Source organism: Thermobia domestica, chromosome 12 (assembly GCF_964235325.1).
Source record: "Thermobia domestica chromosome 12, izTheDome1.hap1.1, whole genome shotgun sequence".
Taxonomy (NCBI): domain Eukaryota; kingdom Metazoa; phylum Arthropoda; class Insecta; order Zygentoma; family Lepismatidae; genus Thermobia; species Thermobia domestica.
In genome coordinates this window covers 19,038,857-19,055,245 of record NC_137465.1, presented here as the reverse complement: position 1 = coordinate 19,055,245, position 16,389 = coordinate 19,038,857, and positions in this window count along the sequence as shown.

The window sequence follows — 16,389 nt, the reverse complement described above, 5'->3', positions numbered from 1 at the left end:
TTATGTACCTATGGTATGGCCAACGCTTTAACAACTGAACCACGACCGCTTTCTATCGCTGTAATTTTCAGTATGAATGAGACTGAACGTAGAGCTTGGACCTCATTTGTAGAAGTTATCAAGAATTTCCTTGGCAATAATAAAGCTGATAACTATGTTGAGCTAGTGAACCAGATGCTTAATGCATTCCAAAAACTTGGATGTAATATGAGTATCAAAATTCATTACCTGCACAGCCATTTGGACCGTTTCCCAGACAACGTAGGCAGTCTGAGTGAAGAACAAGGTGAAAGATTTCACCAAGATATTAAAACAATGGAGGACCGCTACCAAGGAAGATGGGATGCCCATATGATGGCAGATTACTGCTGGAACCTAAAAAGAGACTGTGCAAAGAAACATTCAAGGATGTCACGAAAACGAAGCTTCCGAAGTGTTGAATAGATCGTTTTGAACAAATTATTTGATTTTTTATTCATAAAAACTATTATAAAATGTAGTTACAGAGTTATTATGTACTTGATGTTTGTGTTTATATGGTTTTCATTATTTTCAAAATGTTCCAAATAACAGATTTAAATATCATAGTTTTCTTTTCACTTACAGTAAAACAGCACCTATGCAATTTTCAACGTTGTAGCAGGTCAGTCTTGCAATTCCTATATCTCAAAAACTAAAGCTGTTAGGGGAAAACTAACGCCATATTTGGATTCAGCGTCCCAATTCTACTTCAAATCAGCTAAGAAACACCCGACACCAAAACCACTGTAAGCCAGTGTAATTAGCTTATTACTATGGATCTGGAAGTGCTTTAACCATGGACACTTGTAATATGATATGTAGTTTTTTCTCTATATTATCTACATATAAGAGAAGCTTATTTGCAAAAATTTTGAAGGAAATCATGTTATATTCAGTAACAATTCTGACAAATTATCCCATTAATATTATCAATTTCAGCTGAGATTTCCAGGAGATAAATATATAAATGGCAGTAATACATAAAGAGGAGAAATTGAAAATGTCTTCTCAAACTACATGTTATTTGTTTACTTTCTACAAAAAATCTTTCCGTTTGTGTGACCATTTTAACATCTTCTACATACCAAATTTAGAGAATGAAAGGAGCGCCATCTATTCGTTACAAACTTCATGAATATTTTACAACCGATTTTGCATGTCTTTTTCATTTAGTTGTTGAAACGTATAAAGAACGTAGTTAGAATAGAATTTGGAGGGAGAAGGCGGTCGGAAACACACACACACACACAAATACACAAGCGTACAACGTTACTTCGTCGTTTGACGACAAAAGACGAACCCTATTTGACATCATTTCAAGCGCAATGAAGTGAAACGTTTGAATGTCGCGTTGCGATAGACAGTTAAAGAAATATCATTCTTTCTTTCTTTACGTTTATTTTCTCCGCTGAATTCTTCAATAAAACGCAAATTATTGCAAGCGAATTTAACTCGAATTACAACGCTGTAAGAAGTTCGTATATTTCCCGCTTACTTGTCAGAAAGAGTATTTCTATTTTTAAGACTCAAATTCTCACTGAGTCTGAGAAACTACGTATTTAAAGTCTTGGCCCATGAAACTTGGGAATAATATTTCTTCTTTTTCTCAAATTTTGTGACGGAGCTAATTGGAAAATAAAACGCTCGATTCGTCGGTAGGGAACATAAAGTTTATTCAGCCTATAAGCTATAATCACTGAAGTTAAGACAGTGAAAATTTCCAGAATATATTTTACAGAAAGTGAAAATGTATATTCAGTACTAAAATAGTAACTCACCGTTTCTGTACGAGTATAAAACGATTTTTTGAACCAAGATCTGGATGAGGTAAGTTTCATGGTATTATCAGGGGTTTCGGAAAAAAATGAAATGAAATCTTTGAGTTTTCCGCCCCACGGTTATGCCGGCTAGGCTAAAGGAGACGGTGATGATGAGAAATGAATGAAATAGTGGAATGAAGAAATATAAGGAAACGGAAGAACCCAGAGGAAAGCCAGGCACACGGTGTTTGTCTACCACAAAGTTCACTTGATGCAAGCTGGAATCGAACATTGGACCCCAAACACCAGACGTGAACGCTCTACCATTGAGCCAGCGCGGCCCCCCTCGGAAAATATTGAGCATCTTAACTGCAGAAAAGAAATACATTTATTGTACTATTATAAGGAATCTTTAATTCTTGAAGAAGTGGCTTTTTTTGTGCCTATTTTCTATACACTTTACTGAACTCACTTGTCATCGTAAAATTTTTAGGCTAGGAAAGACCATAACTGCGAATCATTGCTATCATTGCAGATTGACACAGTCTACAGGGTGACCACAAAGTTCCATTACCACCTATGTATTACAGAGATGTTAGTGAATTGTTGTTTATTGTTGCTGGTTGGCGATACACCTCTAAATCATGGCTGACGAGTCCACTTACACCATGGAGAAACGGATTGTAATGAGCACGTGAGCTCACGGACGACTCCATACAGAAAATCAATTAGAGATATTTAGCATAATTTCACTGTAAGGTTTCAGAAATCTTCCCCTCCAGAACCAACAATTTTACAGTGGGAGTAAAAGCTTTTTCCAACTGGTTCCATAAAGGATGAGCACCCTCTACATATGATGATCTGGGCGATCTGGGCAGCAGTGTCTGCAGTTTTCTTGGGAGGTCCATATTTCTTTGACGGTGTTGTGAATCATATTGCGTATCTTACCATGTTACGCGATTGGTTTATCCCATATCTGCAAGATCGAAGGCTGCTCGGCTTCAGCAGTTTGGAGCACCAGCCTATTATGCTGTAAGTTAGCGAATATCTCAATAGGATATTTCCTGATAAATGGATTCGACTTGTTTCTATCCGTTTACCTGCACCTTTGGAGTGGCCATTCCGAAGTCCTGATCTATCATGTTGCGACAATGCATTGTGGGGTTCATGAAACAAAAGCTTGCTGCCACATTTTTGAGGCAGTTGACGAACTTAAGGATGCTGTTCGACGCGCATTTACTGCCATCACACCAGCAATATTAAGAAGAATTTCACATCGTATATGGAGGAGAATCATTATCTGTTATGAAAACGATGGTGTACACACAGAAACTCTGGAATAAATAGTAAAGAATAATCACACTACTTCTGTCACGATCCCATATTAATACAATGCGACCATCTTGATTATGTGGACACGAAATGGAGGGTAACGGAGCTTTGTGATCACTCTGTATCTTAAAATTGTTTTAAACTTATTATTAAATGTTTCATATTAAAAAAACTAATAAAATGAGTCATTTAAAGTCTACATTTGTAAATCTTAGTGTTGGATATGAATGTGAACTTACCCGACAGAAAATGCCATAGAATTTTGTTAGCAACTATTAAGAAGAAAAACAATACGCAGTTACTTAGATGGTTTATGAAATGTTGTGTTAGTTGCGAAATCAAATGGGAGTTCGATAGTGACAACCTTTGTGGGCACATCGTATTCCCGTGGTGCTGTGTGAAGGAAGGGGATCAAGTGGGACTTTCTTTACGTATACACTACACTTACATTTCTTTTCTTTGTACAATTACGCGTTCATACATCAATTTCTTCCTTTACATTTTTTCATTATACATTTCTCACTTTTCTCGATTTTTTGTAGGTATAAAGCACTCTTGCACTGTCTGAGCTTCTCTCTTGATTTTGACCTTCCCTGATTTTGATGGTTTTCTTTTTACTTGAATGTCATCCCTAATTTTCATGCTAGTGTTGTTTACTTTTGACTGTTTCATTTCCACTCAATTTACTTTTACATTATTCCATTATTTGTAATACTTCAAATACTACGACATTTTGTTCATGTCAATACATAAGATATGCCTACAGTAGTAATGGTGGCCTACTATATACTATATTATGTAGAACGAGAATTCTATCGTACACGGAAAATTTCAATCTACAGCCATCAGTTTATGAACAATCTCTAAACACTTTAGTTCCTGCTGGTGTGCAAATCTCATTACAACTAAGAATTTTCAAAACATTCTCTACATAAATCAATTTCACATTTGTATTTCCTACACATTTGTAGCACACAGGAATTTCGTGTCTGGTGCAACTACGAACATCCCTAATGGTGATAGTGAATGAGTGAATGAATGAAATCAAAGGTATGTATGATCATAAGCTTAGTACATCATTGTCAGACTGGCAATGTTTTATTAACAATAGATAATTGTGACGATACTGGGGCGGTTGTAAGTAATGAGAGAGGTGCAATTTGGGTGTAGATATACTGTACGAATCCACATGTTGGTAAAATTTACAAGACAAATTTGAAATAATATTTTAATATAACGGTGTGTAAATAATCAAAATATGTTGTATTACTGACACAATTTCCGCAACTATTATACTATTAAAATAAGAGCGACGTACAAATGGGAAGTTTGCCGTTCATTATTAGTATGTTTAAGATATGCTTAGGTACTGATTAGAGTTACCATGAAAAAGTTGTGAAATACTATAGGTGCCCTGAGCCAAAAAGGTGTAGAAACACTCATTTTGCTCATCTTTGGTCTTCCACCTTCCCTCGCAGAAATATTAAAATATAAGCTCTGTGTGAATAGTTTCATAACTTGAAGAGCCCTTGCGCCGCGGAACTGCGGGGCATTATCACAGCTGATGGAAATACTGCATTAACGATTACTCACCTGTTTCCTGAAATAGTAAATATAGTAAAGATGTTTCTAAGAAATCTCAACTATGCTCATGTCTGTATTGCAATATCCCACACATGGCTTGATTTATACTAACAACCAACACATGCCATATTTATAAACATTAGCCATGTTCCTCCTACTACAAGTTTCTACAGTAGCAGACGACATTGACCACCAGCGCCACCACCACACTGTAGCAGCTATAAAACCAGGTGGACTTCAGCAACCACTATCAGCCTTCGGTTGTCACTTCCACTCCTTTAACTTGATTGAAGTTCAGGGAGCTATCTAACCAAAAGCTTCTAGCTTGTTCTGAACTTTAGGCCCACTTAGCTTGCTCGGAGCTCTGTGGGACTCCAAATCTTAGACACTCAGCTTGCCTGGAGCTTTGTGTCTGCTAGAGTGGAGCTTTGTGTCTGCTGGAATGGAGCATTGTGTCTGCTAGAGTGGAGCTTTGTGTCTGCTAGAATGGAGCATTGTGTCTGCTAGAGTGGAGCTTTGTGTCTGCTAGAATGGAGCATTGAAATCCCAAATCCACTTCACCTAGCTTGCTCTTGGCTCTATGGAGATCCATTCTTAGGTTGTTTGGGCCTTGGGATACCTCTCTTTACCCTGTATTAGTCAATGATTTATATTAGAATGATTTTTGTATTACACCGTTTATAATAAGAATATTTTTATAATAAAATTCGGTAGTGGAAGAAAACATTCCCGTGTTTAATTTCCTCTATCTATGCTCTACCTACACTTACATGAGCAGAACTTTACAAAATACTCACATGACATTAAATAAATGAGTTTTAAGACATCAGTAGTGTGTCTGAAGCCGCCAGCACGTGACTTTTGGATTTCCAAAGAATTGACTTTATCCATTATTCGCAATAGCGATTGGCACAGCCACTGCTAAAGTATAGTGCAATTATTAACGACCTATAGTGCATTACTATTTGCATAATAAAATATAAAGTTCACTGTTGGTTATTTCAAAGAAAATGCTTTTATGAAACGGACTTTAAACAAGAAGGACTGTAGCTGGATTTCTGTAAATGGAACATAGTAAGTGAACGCGATTCAGTTTTAAACAATAATTCAGGATGAATTCTGAAGTAATGAATTTTTAAAGCATAACAAGAGAATTCACTTACGCTGAAATACGAACATGTAAAGAAAAAAAAGAGAGTTATGTCTCAATGACGGCACGAACGAATGTGTGTTCTTATTGATTCATCATACAATTTTTTATGCTCATAAAAGATACATACTTGGCTCAATTTGGTTAACACTTTGGTCGATCATCACAAGAGAGTAATATATACCAGGAATTCGGGAGATTAACAGAAATGTAAATGAGGTTACCTACTGACACAAAGAAGAAAAAAAAACCTTTTGAAAAGTTTAAAGAACGCAAAAAATGTTTTTCCAGGTAATCATAATCGAACTGAATATTCAGTTCAAAAAATGCATCCAGAAGAAAGGCTGGATACAAGAATTTAGGGTTAAGAGGGAGTAACCTATTTTTCAAATCTTTTGGTTTAAAATGTACATTTTAACGAGTTGTGTCCAATGGCACCACTTTTGATTTCTGGAACCGACTGCTTCAAGGTCAAATTAGGTGTCAGAAATTACAAATTGGGACCATTTGGTCAATATGGACCAGTAGCCGACTGGAATGAAATGGGTGTCATTCGATTTCTATTCTCATGTACATGAATAATTGATATGACATTTTTTCGAAAATTCTAATTGACCCCAAAACTTAACAAAAATCTGGAATTTTGGATCTTGGATTTTCGTTAATATTTCGGATAAAAGTTAAGTTTTCTGGAAAATGGCATATCAATTATTTATGCACGTGTTAATACGAATCGCATGACACCCATTTCGTCCCAATCGATCACTGGTCTGCAATACCCAAATAGTACCACTTTTATTTTTGACCCCCTAATTTGACCAAAAAGTGGTCGGTTTCAGAGATCAAAAGGAATGCCATTGGACACAGTTTATCGAAATCTAAATTTTTAAACCCCAAAAAACTGAAAAATACATTGTCACTTTAACTCCCTTTTAACCGAATTTAGATACTGAAAATTTGAAATTGTATAAATAAAAAATAAACTCGTACAGAAATTTGAACAAAATAATTTAAATTCAACAGGTGAAAGGCATTATTTAAGAAGAAAGTTTAAAAATATTGGACTCAGAGAAAGGTAAAGAAGCCACGTGTTACCAGGGCAATATAATAGAAAATAAATGGAGGCACAGTGGCACAGTGGCAGAGCGCTTACTTCTGGTGTGTCAGGTCCCTGATTCGATCCCTGGCCAAGTAAATTTGTGGTAGACAACATCATATCCGTGGTTTCTCTCGAGGTACTCTCGTTTCCTTCCACTCTATCATTCCTCCAATTCCTCCATTATCATTCATTTGCTTTAATCATCGTCTCCTTTAGCCTAAAGAGCATAATCGTTGGACGTTAAACTGAGAAAGATAGAGAGATTTGAAGAAAATAAAAGATAGGAAAATAACGGCAAGAAAGACACCAGTTTAACAGAATAATAAATTACAAAAAGACTCCGCTGAAGCTAGGAACGATATTATAAACGCAATTAAAGAGAAATTAGAAAGAATTGGAAAAATGAAATGAAATCTTTAAGTTTAACGTCCCACGATTATGCCGGTTAGGCTAAAGGAGACAGTGATAATGAGAGATGAGTGAAATGGTGGAATGAAGAAAGTGGGAGGAAACGGGAGAACCCAGAGAAAACCCACGAGCACGGTGTTTGTCCACCACAACTTTCACACGACTCGAGCTGGGATAGAACCAGAGACCCCAAGCATCGGAGGTGAACGCTCTACCACTGAGCCACCACGCCCCCTAGGAAGAATTGGAAAATATGAAAAATATATATTACCTAGTTGAACCAATTGAAATGTTGACAGAGCTCCTTCGTGGCTAAGCGGTTAGCGTACGCGCCTTTGGCATGGGAGACCCGGGTTCGATTCCCGACGGGAGCTCATGTGGTTCGGATTCCACGATAATCAGTAGGTCCATATAGCCTCGCTGCTGAAAGGGACACTAAACTAAAAATCAACTCATCAATCAAATGTTGACAACAACAAAAAAACTTCATTTTCTTCAACTCCAAAAACATGAAGGAAAATAGTACATGCTTCATGTGTACACTTCATTTCAATTTTTTAGTTTGCAATTTTCTGATTGATTCTCTACGAGTATAGTAGTTACATTACACCTACAGGCAGGAGTAAAAGTAAGGGGTAACACGGTGGGACGTCAACTCCCAACTTCCAAAAAATATCTCTGGCGTTCCTCTACTTCCTATAAATATTACAATATGCAAAGATAGGCACGCAAGATGGAGTGAGTCATGCGTCCCACTACCTTTTCAGATCCACTTTTACCCCTGCCTCCAGGAATATGTACGTTTTATTAGGAATTGAAGCACAGTAGTATAATTTCAGATTTTGTCAAGAGAGGGGGCAAAGGCGGATCTAGCCCCCTCTGTTTGAAAGCTTATAGTCAACTCATGATATGTCTATCATAGTCTGGATCCTGGTCAGCCTTCCCCAGTTTTTACTTTCTAGATCCGCCTCTGTGGAAGGGGCAGCAAGATCGTCCACCGAAATAAGTTTCATGTTTTTGTTACTATGTTACTGTACCATTTTCTAAAGAGCATATGTTTCTCAAACTCAGGGCGGGGGACAATTGCCCCTAACCTTCCCAAAATGTCGCTCCTGATATAAGTTAATAGAGATTTCTAGAATCTAGTTAAATGTTCAGTAGTAGTATTAACTATGAGACGAGACGAGACAATTTTGTGTCCATAAGCTAGACAAGACAACTCTTCCAATAGAAATATACCTACATATATACTTTTTTGAGACGAGACGAGACCTTCAGGACCCCACTTCGATGCGAGACAGCCCCAAATATCGTCTTGTGGCCAACATTATTCAGTAGACACACGAGAGAACTATCTTGAATGTTAACACGTTGTAAGATCGATATCATATATCTGTATAACTTGAAACAGAAATTATGTATAGATTGCCACGATACAGTCGTATCCAAGGTAGACTTTCTTAAGAATTTTAGAAATGGAGAGTTAAAACTATAAAAAATCATTTGTTCAAAATTTCCTCCATTTTTTAAATTTGAAAATATAACTCTAATAATTATAGTATAATTATAGTATATGCAAATATAATGATATGAAGGGTTGAACGTGAAATGAAAGCAAAAATAGGAATGGCGAAAAAGCCTTTAAAAGGAAAAAAGTCAATTTTGTGGGACCATGAATAAAGAGTTGATAAAGAAGACTCATAAATTCCTTCGTGTGCAATATTGTACTGTATAGGGAGAAACATGGACATGACCCAAAAGTGATGAAAAACGAGTGGAAGCTTTCGAAATGTGAGTGTGGAGAAGAATGGAAGAAATTATTTAGGTTGAACTGAAAACGAATGAGAGGATGCTAGAAATGGTGGAGGGAAAAGAACAATTTTTATTATTACTAAGAAGAGGAAAAGAAACTATTTTGGGTATCGGGTGAGAAGGAACTTTAATATGAGGGATGTGCTAGCAGGTATTGTGGCAGAAAAGAGAGGGACAGGACCAAGGAGGCTACAGTAAATGAATGGTATCAAAACAGTAAAATCGTACGTGAAGACGAAGAGGTTAACTAAAGACCGTGGAGCATGGAAGCTCTTCAGTTGCTTCAAGTGACCTATCAATAATGGCAGAATACCAATGATGATGATGATGATACAAAGATGTCAATGATTAATTAGAAAAAATACAGCAAATATTATTTTTTACAATAATACACAGAAAAAAGTAAAAAAAAACTGATAAACTAGTCAAACTCCTTTATACATTTACTCTATATATCCGTGTATCCGTCTGTGAAAGAAAGAAAGTCTCAACAACCACTTGAGGATTGTAAGTTCTGACACTGTTGAGGATCAACAATTAAGAAGTAAAGGTGATTCGTTCAGTTGATGAGAAGATATGGCCCCTCTTGTATTCTCATAGAACGTCAAAATAGATTAAAAAAAAATACCCCTATGTACTATGCAACCAAATCGCTCTACAAGTCAGGCTGGTTGCATACCATTCAATTTGTTAATAAACTATGTATACGTTAAAAATGGTTTGCAAACATCGACAAAAGCTTTAATCTGTTGCAATTGGCGGCGCGTAGACTATCATGAAAGATCAACACTTACAATAGTATAGGCCGTCTGTCACCACACTATCTCATCTTCGAAACTGGATTACATAGCAATGCCACAACTGCAGGCTTTTGGAATATTGCTCATTAATAAATGCCATTATATTAAGTCTCGTGGAGAAACACTGAGACAAACCTTTTCATTATCACCTCCAATTGTAAAGATGGAAGTACGGTGGCTCAGTGGTAGAGCGCCCACCTCTGCTGCTTGAGGTTTCTGGTTCGGTCCCCGGTGAAGTAAGTTTGTGGTGAACAACATCGTGTCTGTGGGTTTTCTCGGGATACTCCCTTCTTTTCCCACACTGTCATCCCTCTAAATTCTTCCATCATTATTCACGTTCCATAATCATGGTTTCCCTTAGCTTGACGTGCATAAGCGTGAGACGTTAAACTGAAATATTTCATTTCATTTTTTCCACTTGTAAGGACATACAGTATTGAAGTAAAATAAAAGGGATTGCTCTTCCGCTTTGTAAACGCTCACGAGTTTCTCGTATCGAAAGATTATTCTTCATCGTTGCAATTCTCATTTTAGTACCGAGACCATTGTATATGATCTGGTTGAGACATTAACGAGGAAAACGTTAGGGTACGCCGTTCTCTGCTCATGAACCGAGCTTAGTATTTTAAGATTATTATCAGGGAGCTGAAAAAAATTCAAGAAGCAGCCGAGAGATAAGCATATGAAACGAAACTCATCCAATTCTCATCAGCCATAACACCAGCGATGCTATTACTTTAATCGCCGACGCAACTGGACCTCTGGGCTTAATTCTGCAGGGCACGTCCCTATTCGCACTAGAGACCTTGCACTATTACATCTGTTCTCACAGAACGACGCTCCTCTAGCTCGTTACCTCCAACTCACAACCCCCCACTCTCCTCTCTCGTATACCCCCGTCAACCCAACCTCATCATGCAACTGCTATGAATTCTCTATGGTCGCATCTAGCACCTCACAGTCCCCGTGCGCCTCCACCAAAATTCTAGTTCTCATAGGTGATTGTGTCCTTAGAGAGATCCTCCTCGCATAGCCTATGTTCAGAAAATCCAATTTCTGGTCTACGGTTGAAAATAGGGATCAGCGTATGCGAAGTGATAGGCTGTTTAACCCATTATACTGTATAACTTTATTATCAATTCCATTATTATAGCGAGAGGAATGTAAATGAGCATTCTACATATTTGAATTTCTATGTGTTACTTCAGTACATGACTAAACTGCGTAGGTGGAGTGAACAAAGGTAATCTTCTGACAACATTTATCAAGGCACAATGAAAAGTATTAAAATAAAAATGAAAATGAAATCTGCCAGTGTTACATTAGGTGGTTATGCCCTTTGAAGGTAAGGGAGACGATGATTAAATAAGTGAATGACGATGGAAGAATGGTAGAATGAGAAAGTGAGAGGAAACGGTAGTATCCCGAGAAAACACGGAGATAATGTTGTCTACCACAAACTTACTTGGTCGGAGATCAAACCAGGGACCTCACACATCCGAGTTAAATGCTCTACCATTGGGTCACGATGCTACCCAGTATTAAAAAATAAAAAAAAACTGGGAAAAGTTGCTTTCTTAATATAGATAATGCGAGTTGGACCCGAGTTGAATTTCATGAGATTTTGACCCAGGGGCTCCAGGGAAGGCAATATTGCCCCCATGCATTTCGGAGAACAAATTTTGTACATACATTTAGAAAACGAGAAGAGATGATAAAATCCTTCTGGGAATCGAGATGAGGCGAGAAGTAATTGTTCTAGAGTCCAGACAAAATGATGCTTCTACTAAATTTATTAGACGAAGCGAGACAATATTTTCCTGTTTGGTCTCGTCTCTTAAACACCACTAATTGTTAGTAACAGATCTCCGCTTTATACAGCCAGTGGCATGCTTGTAGATAAAGGTAATCTTGCTGGATATAAATATATCGCGGTACATACATATGTAAAATATTGCTTGAACCGAAGACTGGGCTGGCTAACCCACCAAAATTCAAGACACATTCCCTTAAGTTCTTCTGGCATTGCATACTTTCTTAATAATTCTCATCTTCCATACCACTCTGTCATGATAGAACCTTTATTCGAAGTTCTGTTTTGTTATAAATCATACTCTTTATGGACAGATTTTAAGTTCAGTTAGATGATTTTGTGTTCCTCGTCCTTACGTCGCATCGAGTTTATGAAGGAAAAAAAAATAGACGTCAGGGGCTCCGAACCATGACAATTAACTACATGTCGGACAGTTGGCGAGCGCAGAAGAAATCATGCAAAATGCATAATCTTTACAGTAGACACACGTCATTCCTCATGAGAGTTGCCAACCTCAGAGAGCAAAATTATCGAACTTCGTCTTTTAGAATTACCGTATATTACAAAAAAATATTGTATGTTCGTTATGAACGTGATAATTGTACAAGTAAGTATCAAACTACTAATAATAGTAATAAAATATAATAAACTTACCTAGTTATCTTCAGTTTCGAATTCCAAATCGGCGCCACTGTGCTCATTAGTTTCTATTTCTTATTAACACTATTCTGAACAACAATAATAATTTGACTCCCTTGTAAACGTGATTAAATTTCAAGAAAGGATACATGGTTGCCGTTTGCCAATTCTGAAATCGTTATTGATTTATTTTAGCGGGAATGACTGTTAAAAACCTTAATGTGTAAAAGAAAGTATGCGTTTTAAAATTATCGTATATACACCCAAGGGCGGATCCAAGGGGGGCTAAGGGGCTATAGCCCTCCCCCTTGACGCTCAGGTTTACACTGGATAAAATGGGCTTCAATTCTGCTTTACACTGGATAAAAGGGGAAATTATGGTTTAGCCCCTCCCTTGATCATATCCTGGATCCGCCACTGTATACACCTATTATCGCAAGAGCGTTATAGCATATAGTATTAAGATTTAAATTATCGTATATTACAATAAATGACTTTATGGTTGGCAATCTTGTTTCTTACCACATTGTGTTGTCTGAAAGAGAGCCTGATTATTTATAGACTGAAATAGTAACATCGTCATTTCCTCTTCGTTACCATAGTTATTGCCATGTTTTTTCTCTAAACAAATGCATGAATCAATGGGAATACCAGGAAGTACACTGTTAATAAGAACACACAGTTAATAAGAATTTTAGAATATTTTGAGCACAAAGTAAAGTTGGCTTAAAAGATTCAGTTTAAGAATATGGATCCACTATTTATAAAATTTACGTGTGAAATCTAGTAATTAACGAAGTAACATATAAGTAACCTTTTTCTATAGTGGCCATATCTCTAGGTAATCAGATAAGATAAGAATTGTGTAAGTAATGCCAGCGTCATTACCACGTAATGCACAATGAACAAGAACAACTATCACAATGTAAAAACTCTAAGGTACACTCATGTCCAAAATTATTGTCGTATGTCTATAAATATGCTGTTCTAGGAATATAATTTGATAACGAATTCGCCCGGTATTTGTTATAATGTTAGTACGTGTATAATCGGCAAAGACATGTATGTGGCAAATTTCATGTCAAAAGATCAGTAAATAAGAACAATAAAACGAAAATAAAACTTTCTTGTCCACTTAGCAACATTTTGTTTTACTCATTCTAATTTTCGTATTTATAATTCTTTTCCTATGAAATTTACCACAAAAATACATTTCCCGATTATTCACATAGTATCAGTATTAAATGTACCCTGCAAAATCATTATCAAATTATATTCTTACAAGAAGGCAGTTATAGATATGCGACAATCATTTTGGACATGAGTGTACATACTCATAAGCTGTCGGCACAATGAAAATATAACAAAATCGAAAATAGAACAATATCTACATGTTCCAATATAATTAACACATTTACAAAGTAGACAGTTATTTCCCTTGTAGATAAATGATAAAGAAAAATATATCATTTATCTACAAGGGAAAATAATTGTCTACTTTGTAAGTAAGTTAATTATATTGGAGCATGTAGATATTTTACGACCACCCTTTAAAATATCTGTGCATAGTTACAGTGGCTACAAAACAGAGAAACAAACAATCAATTAAAAAAAAAAAGACACGAAGCTTGTAACCATACGCGTTCTGAGAATCTTCAATCTGGATCTATTTCTTATCGGTTAACATGCATCGGATGTTTTCTTATATTTCGTACTTACCTTAAAAATATGCACTGACAGTACAACAAGAAGACATCCAATTATGAGTGGTTCGGCATAAGATTCAAACACTATTTCTGTAGACCTACACGTTTGGAATGTAATGTGTGATGCTGATGGTAGTAAATAAAATTTTACAGAATTATTTAACTTTAATATCCGATAATAAGTAAGCTAAATATATTTTGACACTTAACGTAACCTCCAAATGTATAAATCTCAAAATCTGCGATATCAAAAAAAAAAAATTCATTGTCAACGCTTGACGTATTTTAACAATGATTTACTTAATTGCTTGCTTTTTCTATGTTTTCGTAGTTTCATTAGAAAATAAAACTACGATCACCAGGACAACGAGACGGATGTGACGTTACACTATTTCAGTCAATTGAATCACGTCATTCAATGAGATATGACTACCCCTCCCTTTGTGAGTAGTCCTGCCTAGACTATACCTAGGTAGTAGCGCAATCGCACAATATTTAATTTTCATGTGTGTGCTTTCTTTATTTTGTATATATCTATATCTATATCTATCTATACATATACATACATACACACACACACAGACACACACACACACATATATATATATATATATATATATAGATAGATAGATAGATAGATAGATAGATAGATAAATAAATAAAAAAATGAAGACCTAATATTTTTTCTTTCTTGCAGGTAAATACCTTGCTGATACAATCAACGTGTCATATTGTTTCTATGTGCAAAGAAACTCACAGGTAATGTAAGTAGAAACATTTTGTCATTGTGTAGTAACTATGTGCGCTGAAATAAATAAAGAGAATACCAAATGTATATCATATAGTCGCATATGTTTCCTTAATAACACACTCACATATATATATTTACAAAGGCCAACACATATGTATATAAGAGGCCAATTAAACATGTGTATGGTTAGTATATATGTGATGTGCTTTATGTGCGAGGAAGCTCTGATCATTGCCGACCTACACGCGCAGAAGAGTACAAAGCATCTCGAACGTGTAGCACTCAATTGAAGTACGTAATTATAGTAGCGGTAATTTCACAGAGACGGATAAAGCTATGTTACATATTTCATTGTCCTCATTTCCGGATGGGAAATGAAAGAGATAATGGGCGTTTTGGAGAAAGAAACAGAGAAGGCAGAGAATGGTAAGGGAGAAAGAGGGCAAGATGTAAAATTTAAAGAAACATATACATCAAAGACATACACACACAAACGGTCCACTGACGTGTGTGTTTATATGCCACAACTTTTCGCTGTCTTTTATTTACGTAATCACATTTTAACAACGAAAATCAACGACAAACTGACAGCAAAAATGACACTTAAATTAGTCTACATAACAACGAAAAAAGCTATATGAAATGGAATTCTTCTTCTTCAACATATATATCTTTTTAGTTCTTTAGTAGAAATAGTTCTTTTCTGACATTTTTTTGTGTCGTTACATGAATACATATAAAGAAGATCATTAGAAGCGATTTACCATTCAAATCCATTATTTACATAGCCACAGGCTGTGATTGTTACTTATTGTATGCGAAATGGTTTTGCCCTACTTCTTTCTACCACTTGGTTCAGTAATTTAAGTAAGTTGTAACGAGTGCAATTAGTGGGCTCATAATATATGTATACATGTACTAAAGACCCTTAAATGTGAGCGGATACACTGATTTTATATATTCAATAATCAATACACCTATCATTCTTTAAAAAAAGACAGGTAGAATTCATATTGGAATAAAACAGTTGTAGACTGTGGTAGCGGAAGAAAGGAGGGGGGGACGAGAGATATGGACCTTAATGAAATGAAATCTTTGAGTTTTACGTCCCACGGTTATGCCGGTTAGGCTAAAGGAGACGGTGATGATGAGATGAGTGAAATGGTGGAATGAAGAAAGTGGGAGGAAACGGGAGAACCCCGAGAAAACCCACGCACACGGTGTTTGTCCACCACAAAGTTCACTTGGCGGGGGCTGGGATCGAACCCGATACCCCAAGCACCAGAGGTGAACGCTCTACCACTGAGCCACCGCGGCCCCATGGACCTTAATGACTACTCGCATTAGACAGGAGGGAGGAATTGTTAAAACTATAAGTAACATGAAATGTTTATTTTTGGTTGTTAAGGTGCTTGCTTGATATGTAATATGGTAATATGTTTGGGGTGCATGTGCGTATAGATTAGAGATAATGGATGATGTAATGAATTGGGCGTATTAAACTTACAGTGGTA